Here is a 14925-nt window from a genome sequence, read left to right on the forward strand (position 1 = left end):
TTGAGATGGACCAATGGGGCATAGTCAAATGCCTGACAGAGATGTTGCTTCCTTTTGAGGTTTTCACATGGATGGGAAGTCAGCAAGGAGGACAGTACCATGGGCCAAGCTCTCCCATTTGCTACAGGTACAGCTAAAGGAGGTGTCTGAAATGTACGCATGTGTGGATGAAAAAAATAGATGTGCATGAGTTGTTGGAGAGCTTAATTCTTCACTTATCTGTTAATACAAGGCTGCATCAATACATTACATCTGTGCCACAATTCTTGATCCACACTACAAACAATTATTGAACATTTAATAGAGAGACCTTAACACTCGCTTTTGTAAATTGATGCAGAAGCTCTCATTATAAGGCACTAGCACTTTCTTTCATGTGGCACTTTAGAAGCAGTAGCACTTTTCTTGCTGTTCTACTTTATAGGATGACGTGTTCTCTATTATTGGTCAACAATGTTATCAGCCGCTACAGCCATATCTTTCTATGATGTTGCAGTTATGATGGCTTTAGGCGATAATACGGCACTAGCACTTTATTGGTATTTCACTTTAGAAGCACTAGCCACTTTTTTCATTGCTGCTTTTTTCTGACAAATTTGCACATTGTTAATTTTCGAATGAGTATATGATTAGCTGCCAAAGCTTGGTTAAAAAAAAAAATTATGTATTAAGAAGCTGTTGTTTTGGTTTTGTATAACTGGCTTTAATAATGATTTTAAGTATATTATGTATTCCATGTTGCGAATGCTCTGCTCAATAAAAAATAAAAAAAATAAAAAACAATTACTGAACATTTTCATACCTTTTTCAGACAGGAATGTTTCAACCTACAAGACGTGGATTGCTGAGCAAGCCAGAGACATAGAAAAAGAACAGCTGGGAAGAAGTTCTGGGTTGCAGCCTTCAACTTCCATAGAGCCTCAGGGCAGTGCTGTTGGCTCACTGCAACTAAACCAACAATAACAACACCAGTAGCAAAACAGGAACAGGAACATCGGCCCCAAAATCTGAATTTGATTGTTTCTAAACACATGTGATTTTTGGCATGAGAACGGACATTGCGTTGCATATCAATCAGTCAAGCAGTATTACTAAAGCGCAACATTGTCTACCCTAGGTTTATGTGGGTGCTGACATAAAACATTACGTCAATGGGCGCGGCAAGTGACTACACAAACTCCTCCTGGGCCTAATGATGATTTTCCCACTAGCAGGCTCTAATCCTATACCCCACCAATGGCTTTAAATGAGCCAATTGGAAAACATGAGGATCTTCATAATAAACAAGGTTAAGTCTAAAGATTTTATTAGGTCATTCTAAATATAAAATGAGAGGTTTACGACCTTTGTCATCACATTTAAAAAAGGAATAAAGTATACATATTGGGGGGAGGAGCCAAGATGGCGACCGAGATGGCTGCGTAAACGCTCGGCTCCGTGAGCCTTCTCACCCCGCGCATACATCCTGGCAACTATCCTGGGCCGTAACGGCATATTTATGTAGGCGAAGGATAACCTTCACTTACCATTTGCTCCTGAGGCTTCTGCTTGCTGCAGACCCGTTGAAATGTCCCCGAATGTTCTGCGGCCTTCACGGAGCTGGGACCGGGGCCTCGAGTGCATAGAGTGGCCGGCCGCGACTGCAACAACAGTGGCCTCTGGTGATGGTGAGGAGTCGGCCGGAGGGAACGGACGACTTGCTGGCCGATGGCGACAGTGCCGACCCAACCCAACTTGCGGAGAACCATGTGGGGAGTGCGATACAGCTGGGTCGAGGGGAGTGCATGATACTTGGCCCCCACTCCGGTGTTGTATCCGGGCACACTAACGACTTTTCCCGGAGTCAGCGTGCGGCCCCCAGGGAGCGGCGGAGTTTTTAGCCTTTTGGTGACTCTCCGCTGAGAAACCTGCCTTGACTTTTGAGATTCCTGTTGTGAATCCTGTCCCTCCCTGGTGTGGGGCCCGGTCCCGAAGTGAGGTAGAGAAAGACGAGGCCGGATCACCTAAGATGGCGGATAGCACCCTCTTACGCACACCTCATCCGGGCAGAGAATCCGTTGTGAGGGAGAGTCCTGGGGTCTGGCGCCACGAGAAAGAGCCCACGTCCAGAGATATATTGGCTGCGTTAACGACCCTGTATGTGACCCTGAGCCGGGACGCCGGGGATCTGGGAAGAAGGATGGCCGCCATTGTTGTCCCGCCGCTCCACATGGGCATGGTTCAATCTCAAGGAAGCGCCGATGTGCCCGCCTCTGCGTCAGTGATGACTGCCCCGGCTGCGCCTGCGTTCGTGGAGACGACGATGGACCCGGTCCGTGATACCGCTTTGGATTGCTCTGTTGTATATGTGAGTGACTCGTCGGGGCCTTTATCTGTACGGCGGCTGAAGAAACAACATCGATCCATAGTTTGGGCTGCCCCGGCGGCGTTTCAACGATTACTGGATTGTGTGACTCTCTCTTCCTGGCTGGTGAGACTGTATTCGGGCTGGGGGATGTTTCCGGTATCGACACTGACACAGACGGATTTCCACCATACGTCTTCGGCTGGGTTTTGGGGGCTACAGTCCCATGGAGTAATGGCGCTGCCCGGTCCGCCCGGATCGGTTGGACCCACCACACTGCTCTATATGCCGATTGATGACTGGCTGCATGTGGGTACTATTGATAGGAAAGGCCAGGGGTGAGACCGTCTGGGACATGGAGGAGCGCATTGTTGGCTGACGGTGTTTAGGGGGACACTCAACGGGGATGTTATTGATTGAATTGATAATTATTGCTTACTGTGGCTATTCTGACCTTGCTTTTATGATGCTTATTGTGCGCGCCGGGTGAGGGGGGGGGGGCGGGGTGGTTTGATCGAGGGCCCTTCTCCACATTTTTTCCTTCTTTTTCCCTTTTTCTATTATTCTATATTTCGGGTTTCTCCTTTAGGGCGATAGGCACGCTGCTGGGGGGGGGTAGGCCGTAGCCTTCTGCAGGGGTGCAGGGTTGTGGGTAGGGGGAAGGGGGGTGTTTATTTGTTCTTTCTTTGTCTCTATGGCCCTTTGTCTTTTCTTCTTCTTGGTGTCGTCGTTTTTCATGTTTCCTACAGTCTGTTTTATTTTAGGGGCTGGGGTGCTGTTCGACACGACCTGTATGTGTTGTTTACATTTATCCTGACTCGTATGCCTTGCCCCCATGTCTTTAAGAGTATTTGCACTCTTTGCAGATTTCTGTTTCATGTTGCTATTGTAGGACCATGTATGACCGTATGGCAATTATTCTGATATTTTTTCTTTTTTCTTTTTCTTCACTGTAAAATGAACCCTATTGAATCCTGATTATCACGCTGTACGCTTGAATACGAGTTATATCCTGGATACGTGTCTGACCCCGAATTACGGGTTGCTATATCTTTCTATATTGCTTTGCTGAACTTCCGAATTGACTAGCGGCCGGCCGGAAGGGTTGTAGGCCCATGCTTGTATTTATGTGAAGTGATAATAAAGGTTCTCAAAAAAAAAAAGTATACATATTGACTTCAATGTGATCATACACATAAAGTCCCAGCCTACAGAGGCTCATCAAATATTTGGCCGAAGGTATATTTTGAAATGAACATTATGTTGGTTTCTCACAGTACCAACATTTACTTTTGTCCTAATTTTAAAGGGGACATCTGCACAAAACCCCTTTGTATTAAGATTTGACAGAGTGTTCACAATATAAAACCCATTCCTACTGCATATGTCAAATAGTTGAATATGTAAATCCTCTTCATGTGGTGTTTTTCATGGAGTTCTCAATGTAAATTCTCATCCTATTGCCTTTGTCAGAGATCTGTCATACTTCACAATAGAAAACCTCTCCTCTTTGCATTTGTTATAGCGTTCACAATGTAAAGCCCTTGCTTATGATATTTGGCAAGGAGATCACAATGTAAAACCCCTTTCTGTTGTATTTGCCAGAGAGTTCACAACGTGAAGCCACTTCCTACGATTTTTGGCAAAAACTATTACTAAAAGATATTTTATAGTAGATGAAACCTATTTCAACTGTGAAAGCATATAACAGAAATCAACCTCGGCACTCCTATTCAAGTGTATATCAATTCATAAAGTTATTCAAGCAAGTCAATTTGAAGTACCAGCAGGACATCAAAGTCGTTCTTGCCTTATCAGTTTAATGTGAATATATGCCAAAACTACAAGATTGAAAAACATTAGCAATATAATCAAGATGAACAGCTTGGTGTGGGAATCCTCCTTCCAAGCATTGAACCAGCAGCCGACACATGTTTCGTTTCATAGAAACTTTTTCAAGGCTGCAAGTGATGCCATAAGAAAAAGATTTTACATTATTTCTATCCAAACAGAAATTTAACAAGCGAACAACGGAAACAGGAAGCATGCATTTTAATTTAAGAAAGGAAACATGGAGATCAGGGACTACGTGTCATAATTTTTCCCTCATTTGAGGACTTGGATCCTGATCTGATAAAGGGATGGGAGGAACTGATTGTGAACTCATCCTATGGGATGATAGACATTCTCATCCTCCATGCGAAGAGAAAACGGAATAAACTACTGTATGAAATTGATAAATTGGAAAATGAGATTAAGATGCTCAATTTACCAGAAGAAACAGAAAAAAACTACAAAATATTAAAGGAGATTTTAGCCAACCACCAATTTTACATAAAGGACAAAAAAATGAGAAAACTCAAGAGAGACGAGAACGATTTTAAAACATGGAGGGTGTTCACGTTTGCTAAAAGGTTTGATGAAACTAAATCCATACAGCCAGTGAAGGTGGGTTCTACTGCCTCACTGGCTGTTACGGCCTCTAACAGTGAATCTGACTTGTCCAGTCTCCATAGTGGTATGAGCACGGAAGGAGACACGAACATACCATCAACTTCCCTCCAACCTAACCCCAGCTCCTCGTCTTTTTTAGAGGAAATGACTTGATTCCAAAAGGGAAGCAGATAAAATTACAACAAGACCAACATAAAAAAACAGGCGGAGGAGACGTCGTAGGAAACCACAGGGCAGGGACAACCAACACCAGGTCAACTTCCCTAAGGGTACAAGGAATTGTGTGCCTCCAGAAATACCGCACCATATGCAAATGAAATGTTGGAACTAAATTCTCGTGATGTTGTCAGTATTGTAAATCTGTCCTCTGTGCAGCTTTCTGTTCATGATAAAAATCTTCTGCTTTTTAGCGGGTGGATTGGCGGCTCTTGGGGCATTGCTGGGAAGGTCTAATATCGGAATCAAGTGGTTTGGACAAAATCCATGGTGAAAAAGTTTTTCACTTTTCAGACTTTTTGCTCACTTTTGTGTTTTCGGGGGCTGTTTGGGGGGTTCCTGTTATTTGGGGGGGTCTTGGAGCAATGCTGGGCATGCCTAATTTTGGTTGCAAGTGGTTTGAAGAAAATCCATGGTTGGAAAGGGGAGTTAGGGCCTAGCTGCAGTCCGCGCATGGAGTGATCTGGTGACTAGGCCTACATTTTTCTAAATATGAGATTTTGCATTTTTGCTTTTTCCTTGTTTGGGGGGGTTCTGCTTTTTTGCGGGTGGGTTGGCAGCTCTTGGGGCATTGCTGGGAAGGTCTAATATCGGAATCAAGTGGTTTGGACAAAATCCATGCTGAAAAAGTTTTTCACTTTTCAGACTTTTCGCTCACTTTTGTGTTTTGGGGGGGCTGTTTGGGGGGGTTACTGGTGTTTGGGGGGGTGGTGAGTCTTGGAGCAATGCTGGGCATGCCTAATTTTGGTTGCAAGTGGTTTGAAGAAAATCCATGGTTGGAAAGGGGAGTTAGGTCCTAGCTGCAGAGCGCGCATGGAGTGATCTGGTGACTAGGCCTACATTTTTATTAGTATGAGATTTTACATTTTTGCTTTTTCCCTGTTTGGGGGGGTTCTGCTTTTTTGCGGGTGGGTTAGCGGCTCTTGGGGCATTGCTGGGAAGGTCTAATTTTGGAATCAAGTGGTTTGGACAAAATCCATGGTGAAAAAGTTTTTCACTTTTCAGACTTTTCGCTCACTTTTGTGTTTTCAGGGGGCTGTTTGGGGGGTTCCTGGTGTTTGGGGGGAGGGTGGGGGGTCTTGGAGCAATGCTGGCCATGCCTAATTTTGGTTGCAAGTGGTTTGAAGAAAATCCATGGTTGGAAAGGGGAGTTAGGGCCTAGCTGCAGAGCGCGCATGGAATGATCTGGTGACTAGGCCTACATTTTTCTAAGTATGAGATTTTCCATTTTTGCTTTTTGCCTGTTTGGGGGGGTTCTGCTTTTTTGCGGGTTGGTTGGCGGCTCTTGGGGCATTGCTGGGAAGGTCTAATATCGGAATCAAGTGGTTTGGACAAAATCCATGGTAAAAAAGTTTTTCAGGGGGCGGAGCTTGCCGGCGTCGATGCCAGACGTGTGAGCGCGGTGCTCCGCGCCATTGCCCGCAAAAAGACGGACTCCCACAGCAGAAAGAGTGAGAGGCGACGCGCTGACCCTGCCGACACACTCGGTGGGATTTTCGGCGCGAATTGTCCGTGAAACGGGGAAGATCCGTGATCTGCTACCGTTCGCGCCACTGGGCCCAGAAGCAGCGGACTCGCCTAAGTGACTGGCCGGTGTGCGTGCCCCGACGTGCGCCCGGCGACGGAGTGAGACCCCGGAGCTCCACATTCACATTGCTGTTGTGAGGCTCCTGGGGGGACGGCGGACTTGGGCGTTCCCGGCGGACTGCATCCAGGTACGGGACCACGAGGGGGACAGCCACCGCGTCCTGGCGGTTGCTTTGCTCTGGGCACCCGAAGTCAGAAAAGCGGCCGGCGACCCTTCACGAGAGTAGCGGACGGTGCAGCTAGCATCCGTTTTCAGCAGTTGCGGCCCCGCCTCTTTGCCCAGGGGAGGACCGGGGACTGCCCGTACTTTGGAGCGGACGCTCCTAGGAGGCCTAGTGCAGGATTGGCACCCCCTTCCCACTGCTGGAGAACTGTCACACCGGGCTGCAGAACGACGAGGGGGTGGACTACTGGACTTTGGGAGTAACACACCACCGGGGCAATCAAGCTTTTGGACCAGTGGGCAGTGAGTGCCTCCCGACCTGCGAGCACGTGTGTGTGCCCCCTGGGAGGATCGACTACGCCATTGCTGCGCAAGCGGAGACCAGGAAGCTTGGCCTGAAAGGAGACGTTGTATAGCGGCGAATGGGACGGCGCAGTGCAGCAATAACAACAGACCACATGGTATGGTCTGGTGGATTGCAACCCGGAACTAGTGGCTAGCGAGGTGGGCCCCCCCTGAGTAATCCTTGCTCTTGGCTGCGACTCCTGTGCGTTACTGGACTGCACACGGCTTGGTGCAGTGAGTGCTTTCGCGCCACTTGGAACACAAGCCTTCACGTTCATCGACGGGCGGCTCACTGGCTACTAAGTCTTCGGATGGCTACGGGCATCACCAGCCTGCACACAGAGGTGCGTTACCTACGGCAGCAGGGCCGCAATACACGGTGGACATAGACCCCCGCTGCGCCAGCTTCCCGGCTGAAGTGAGACACAACACATTGCGGAGGCGTACTCTACTGGTGGGGGATCTCTCGTCGCTTGGATCTTGCGGTTGGAGGCAGGACATCGCCTGCTCCAGGTGTCGCGCTATGGGTAAGAACGACAGGACACAATCGAAATTGCCGTTCGAACAGCGTAAGGCAAAGACACCTGAGGAATCACTGCCTAACCCCACCCAACAGAACGCAGGCTCGGAGAACACTATGTACACTGATATTAAAGACATGCTAGTGTCCATGGAAAAGGGGTTACAAGAAAGCATGGCCTCCATAGGGACGAAAATCGATGCACTCACCTACCGCATGGACCGCATGTCGGAGCGTGTGGACAAACACTCAGAGAGGCTGGACATGTCGGAACGCCGGTTAACTGAGGTTGAGGAGGCTCAGACTGAATGGGACATGGATCGCAAGCAGTTCTCCAGGCTACTACAGGTCATCCAAGACAAGTCCGAGGACTTGGAGGCACGCTCAAGAAGATCGAACATCCGCATTACGGGGATTTCGGAGACGACCCAGACCGGAAGGATGGAACTGTTCGTGGAGAAGCTCCTGGTCACCCTGCTGGGCGACGACGTCTTCTCTCCGATGTTCATAGTGGAGAGGGCGCATCGCACACTAGGCCCGCGCCCTCGCACGGGTGCTGCGCCGCGGCCGATAATAGCGAAACTACTGAACTACAGGGATCGCGGCGCTGAAGGCGGCCAGGGACAAGGGGAAGCTGCAATTCGAGGGTATGGAAGTCTCCTTATTCCCAGACTTCACGGCGAAAGTCCAGGAGGAGAGGCGACACTTCGCCCCATACAAGAAGCAGCTGCGCGACCTTGGACTGGACTATGCGATGCTGTATCCGGCGAAATTGCGGGTCAATCGGCAGGGGCATTCCCATTTTTTCACGGACCCTAAGACTCTCCAGAAGTCGCTGAGGGAGTGGACCAAAGAACAACGGAGAAGCCCGCGCGGACAGGCTGAGGATCAAGACGACGATAGCCGCCTCGACGAACAGGAATAAACTCCTATCAAATCTAAGGCTTGATTTTCCGCCTGGTGCATTCAAGCACTGGGCAGTGTGGAACTGTATAGCAGCCACTTACAGCGTCTTCCGGAAACGATCCATGGCTGGGAAGCGGAGAGACCTGCACTATGTGATTTGACGCTGTGGGGTGGCTGGGTGAGATTGTTTCATTTTGTTTACACGGGCAACACACCATGTGTACTATTATGATTTTGTGAGCCCTGTTGCCTTGTTTTTCTTTCGTACTATGCTTAGAGCCCTCCGTTAAACGCAACAGCACTCGGTCCTGAATGGCGGGAGGATGATGTACACTGGTTGGGGGGTCCTCGGCTGTGCGCTGTGCAGCACCCCGGATTGGGTGTCCGTTGAGGAACATTGACTGGGGCGATGGCGCTGAGGGCTAGAGTTCTGCGTTTGATCACTGACACACAAGTGTGTAACCCACATGGTGACCTCCGCCCTAGAGCCTTTGGCCCAGCATTCACCTGAGCAGCCTTCACTAAGGAGTACCCAGGGAATAGTTTCAAGTTTGATGTTGGGGATTGGGGATGGACTCTGTCAGGCCAGGTTGGGGGAGGCCGGCAGTGGGTGGGGGGGAGGCTGGGAGGAGGGTTGTCAATGCAGTACGTTTATGGTTCTGTGTCCTGAAATACGCATGTTCCTCATAGTTGGTGCTTGTCAAGGAATGATTACACAAGGTGTGTGCCTGCAGAGACAGTTATATGTCCCGGGTCAACTTTCGTGCGCAAACACTGCATGTTTAACTTTGTCATGGCTGGGTTAGGTGAAGCGCCTGCAGATGGCGATCGTACAACACTAAAAGCATTAACCTGGAACGTCAGGGGGCTCAATGACCACCGCAAACTCAGAAAAGTGCTACAATACCTCCACAGACACCACATTGATCTCGCCCTCCTGCAAGAAACGCACCTACCACCTCAGAGCAAGATGCACACCACTAGAGGTTTGGGAGGTAATAGCCTGGCAGCGGGTTTCACTACACACTCCAGAGGGGTGGTTACGTGGGTGAATCCTCAATCTCACTTAAAGCAGACACTATTAGCAGCTGACTCTGAAGGTCGCTATTTAGTAACCAGATGTGTGGGGAAGGGACACGACTTTGTAGTGATAAACGTGTATGGGCCTAATTTTGACCACCCCGAGTTCTATGCGACACTGGCCAGGCTTTGCAGATCTTATGCTTCCTCTAATATGCTTTGGGGTGGGGATTTTAATTTCGTGTTCGACCCTGCCCTGGACAGATCCAGAGGGCCAACCCGTCCACCGTGTGCCGCGGCAATCCTAATGCAGGCAGAACTTCTTAACCTTGACATTGCGGATGTATGGCGTTACAAACATCCCACGCAGGGGGGTTTTACACACTACTCAGCCTTCCACGACATCCACACGAGAATTGATTACTTCCTGGCATCCCACACAGTTCTTCCTTGGATCCGGGGATGTGTGGTGCTCCCTCGGACTCTATCGGACCATTCCCCGTTGCTTTTGACTTTGGAGACACCCACAAAAAGGATTCCCCCTTTCACGTGGCGATTTCCCCCCTACTCTTTATTGGATGAGGTGTTCGGGGGGAGCTGGCGAATGACATAGATACCTTTTTCGAGACTAACCTGGGTTCAGTTGATAGCTTCCAACTGCTGTGGGACACATTCAAAGCTTACATCAGAGGGATGGCCATGGCCAAACACTCCAGTGTACTAAAGTCTATCAGGCAACGGTTGAAACACCTTGAAACGCTATTGCAGGACATTGAGAATAGACAGCGCACTGACCCGGACTCTGATGTAGCGGAACAACTTAAAACACCAATGGCTGACTATAATGAAGAGGCAGATAGGAAGGTGCAACACATGGGCAAGTATGCCACCGCACGGACGTATGGGAAGGGTGACAGACCAGGCTCTGTCCTAGCTAGAATACTGAGACAGGAAAGGAAGCCATTGGTGATAGATGAACTGAGAACAGCCGCAGGAACGGTACTCACGGACGAGACTGAGATCATTGGCGAATTGAAAGATTATTACGCCGATCTTTATAAGTCGAGGGCTTCCCATTTGGAAGAGGAGATTGAGGACTACCTTAGCTATATTAAAATGCCATTTCTGACGAACGCGCAGAGAGAATTCTTGATGACCCCGATACAGGAAGACGAAATTAGGGATGCATTGGGGGGGATGCGCGCCGGAAGCGCTCCTGGGGCGGATGGCCTTACTGTGGGCTTCTACAAGGTATACTTAGACAAACTGTTGCCTCACTTGATGGCCCTCTTTGACGACATATGCGAAGAGGGCAGTATGTCCCCTACCATGTGTGAGGCGCTGCTAGTCACCATCCTGAAACCAGGGAAACCTCCCGACCAGTGCGGTTCCTATCGGCCCCTCTCCTAATTGAACGTAGATGCCGAGCTGTATGCTAAGGTATTAGCCACGCGACTGGCTCTCCTGGTCCCAGATCTCGTGGCACCGGAACAGGCCGGATTTGTCCCAGACTGTAACCTGACTTATAATATTCGCACGGTGTTGGGAACAATGCAGCACGTCCGGCAAGAGAATAAAGTGCTAGCAGTTTTCCTCGACATGGAAAAGGCATTCGATTCGGTTGAATGGCCATTCATGGTGAGGGTGCTGAGGAAATTGGAGCTGGGAGAACCCTTCCTGCAACTGTTAGGGGCATTATACCGTAAACCAACGGCTAGACTGCGGGTGGGGAATGTTGTCACTGACTCCTTTGGCATCAGTAGAGGTACGAGACAGGGTTGCCCCCTCTCCCCGCTCTTGTACGCCTTGGTGGCGGAACCCTTGGCGTGTGCTATAAGGGAATATCACGCCGCTGAGGGTATCAACTTTCCGACGTACAAAATCGTTATCTCCACGTATGCCGACGATACCCTGCTTTATGTCCGGGACCCAGAATCCAACCTTAAGTCAGTGATCAGAGAGGTTGTGCGATTTGGGGCCCTCTCGGGCCTTAAGGTCAACTGGGCCAAGTCGGTTGCGTTCCCTCTAACACCAGTCACAACGCCATTCGAGATGGAATACCCGCTGCAGTGGTCTACTGACCCTGTACGATACCTGGGGATACACCTACACACGGACCCTGAAATTTTGGTCCGGGAGAACTATGGGACTGCCTTTTCCAAACTAGTTGATGACATAGAAAAATGGTGCAAGCTCCCCTTGTCTCTAATGGGTAGGATTGCCATCATGAAAATGGTAATTTTACCAAGGTTCCTGTTCCTGTTTAATAACCTACCAATCGTCCTCTCGAAGGCCTTCTTCAAACAATTGACACAAGTCCTTACACAACTTGCCTGGGGGGGTGGGCAGCCGAGAATCCAATGGAGAGTACTGATGCTGCCATATGAAATGGGAGGCCTTGGTGCCCCAGATATGGAAAGATATTACAGAGTGGCACAGGCAGCTCACCTGCACTCGCGGATACACGGGCACTCACACACTCCGCATATAATCCTGGAACGCTTATTTGCGAAGCCCATGCCATTGCCTGCCACGGTCTGCCTCCCGGCGGACCGAAGGATTGGTCAACTAGACTCCATAAAAGCCACGAACCACGCTTGGAATGAGCTGGCGAAGGCGCAGGGATGCGACTTGCTGTACTCCCCCCTCATGCCAATCGAATGGGCAGCATGGCTTCCTCTACTGATGGAGAGAGGAGTTACCAGAGCTCTATCCGAACTGGGGATCTCAAAATTAGAAGATATGTTCATAGATGGGGCGGTGAAGACTTGGGAACAGTTGCCCCCCTTGCAGGCTGGGGCGTCATGGTTAACACGCTTTCAATTTCACAGAATCCGGAGTGCTCTACAGGAAATCTTGGGCTCGGATCTGGCAGAGCCATCTGAGTTGCCGGAACTCACTTACGTGATTATTAAGATGGTGTCCCCTCGAAAGCTAGTAACGAACCTGAATAAATTGGGAGTTCGACACAAACAACTCCTACCCTCCAAGGCCAGAGCAGAGTGGCAGCACGACCTGCAGATGCAGATAGACGATGAAATGTGGACCTATTGTTGTGTCAGCACGAAAAAAATCTCGCTGAATGGAAGGCACAGATTGGTGCATTTCAAATATTTGAACCGAGTCTACTACACACCGGAGAGGCTGCACAGGTACGGTCTGAGACAGTCCCCGGAATGCGAACGCTGCCATGCACAAATGGCTGACTTCCTGCATATGGCATGGAACTGCCCAGAGGTCCACAAATTTTGGGGGGAAGTGTTCTCGGAATTAAGCCAGATACTAAATACGGAGTTAGCGATCTCCCCGGTGCTGGCACTGTTAGGATATTCGAAACCACTACCGGTGGCATTACGGCGTCTGGTGGATATGGCTTTACTTATAGCCAGGCGCGTCATTGCCACCTGCTGGATGAGGGGTCCATTACCTACTAAGCAGAAATGGGCCAGAGACATGTTGTACTGCTGCACGCAATCGGAAGTGTATAGTGAACTGCTCCCCCCTAAGAGTTGCCCCAAGAACTTCTGGAGTTTGTACAGGACACACGTCGAAGTTGGCGGGGGCGAGGGGGGCAGAGACCGGGATGGGGGATCTACTGAGCCTGAGGAGACGGGGAGCCAGGAAGTAAGGCTGGACCGGGAGCGGGAGGAGAACCGTAGATAGGTACACCGGAGATGGTGACTGCCCGGGTGGAGAGGGTGAGATGGGACTGTGGGATCGCTTAATGTGTGTCTGGGAATGAGCGGGTGGGGTGAGTCGGGGGGAGGGATGGGTTTAGGTAGCTGGCCGGCGTTTCACGGCGCATATCCCCTCCCTTCCTCCCCCCCCCCTCGGCTGAATTCTGCGGAGACACTTGGGTAATCCATTCAGGGACGTAGTTTAGACAGGCACACTATTGACAATAATGGGTGGGGGGTTAGTTGGGGTAGGTAGCAGATGTTTCCCTGCATGAGCGGGGGTTCTGGTCTGCAGCTGCGGGGGCTGGACGATTACAAGTAACACACTGCGAAGGGTGGTCAGAGGTTGCAGAAGCGACAGAGTTGGGTTGCTGGCCACAGACGCATTAGACACTGATTCATGGTGATGTCCTTGAACGCCGCCAGGCCCCCGGGATGTCGGCGAACAGGCTGTGTTCAATCCTGCTAATGTGACCGAATGTTTTAGTTCAATACCAGTTCCCGGCCCTCTGGGCTGCGAGAAGTGCACCCTGTACCATGTTTGGCAACGAAATAAAGGTTTTTGAAAGTTAAAAAAAAAAAAGTTTTTAACTTTTCAGACTTTTCGCTCACTTTCGTGTTTTCGGGGGGCTGTTTGGGGGGGGTTCCTGGTGTTTGGGGGGTGGGGGGTCTTGGAGCAAGGCTGGGCATTCCTAATTTTGGTTGCAAGTGGTTTGAAGAAAATCCATGGTTGGAAAGGTGAGTTAGGGCCTAGCTGCAGAGCGTGCATGGAGTGATCTGGTGACTAGGCCTACATTTTTCTAAGTATGAGATTTTGTATTTTTACTTTTTGCCTGTTTGGGGGGGTTCTGCTTTTTTGCGGGTGGGTTGGCGGCTCTTGGGGCATTGCTGGGAAGGTCTAATATCGGAATCAAGTGGTTTGGACAAAATCCATGGTGAAAAAGTTTTTCACTTTTCAGACTGAATGCTCACTTTCGTGTTTTCGGGGGGCTGTTTGGGGGGTTCCTGGTGTTTGGGGGTTGGGGGTCTTTGAGCAATGCTGGGCATGCCTAATTTTGATTGCATTTGTTTTTAAGGAAATCCATGGTTGGAAAGGGGAGTTAGGGCCTAGCTGCAGAGCGCGCATGGAGTGATTTGGGAACTAGGCCTACATTTTTCTAAGTATGAGTTTTTGCATTTTTGCTTTTTGCCTGTTTGGAAGTGGTTCTTCTCTCTGAGGGCAGATAGGCAAGTGAAATTGCGTAATTACTGCAGCCCTGTATTGTCACATTGTTGTTTCTTCATAGTACATTGTAGAAAGTACTACTTACTTTACAGAAACCTATCAATTTAGCAAACAACTTCATGCATGCAGTAGTGCATGCACTTCCTTTATGTCCCTTAAAAGATTTATGAATAGCTTCGTATCCAAAGATTTGCTTATCTTCATTTGTTGTTTGTCCATGGTAATTTTTTTTCCTCTCTCCACAAAACTTTACCCACAAACCCCATTCCCATCCAAGTTTCAAACCCTAACCCTCTTCCCCCGGGCTGTGTGGTTTTCATTGAGGTGTGAGTAAATTACAACAATAATTCCACACACTTGCTGGGGAGGAAAATGTGCAAGCAACCTCCTCAACTCAATGTTAAGGCAGCTAGATGAATCCTAGGATATCGTAATTCTGGGTAAAAAACCAACAATGAGTATTTTAAA

The sequence above is a fragment of the Lissotriton helveticus genome, chromosome 8 (assembly GCF_964261635.1).
Source record: "Lissotriton helveticus chromosome 8, aLisHel1.1, whole genome shotgun sequence".
NCBI classification, from domain to species: Eukaryota; Metazoa; Chordata; class Amphibia; order Caudata; family Salamandridae; genus Lissotriton; species Lissotriton helveticus.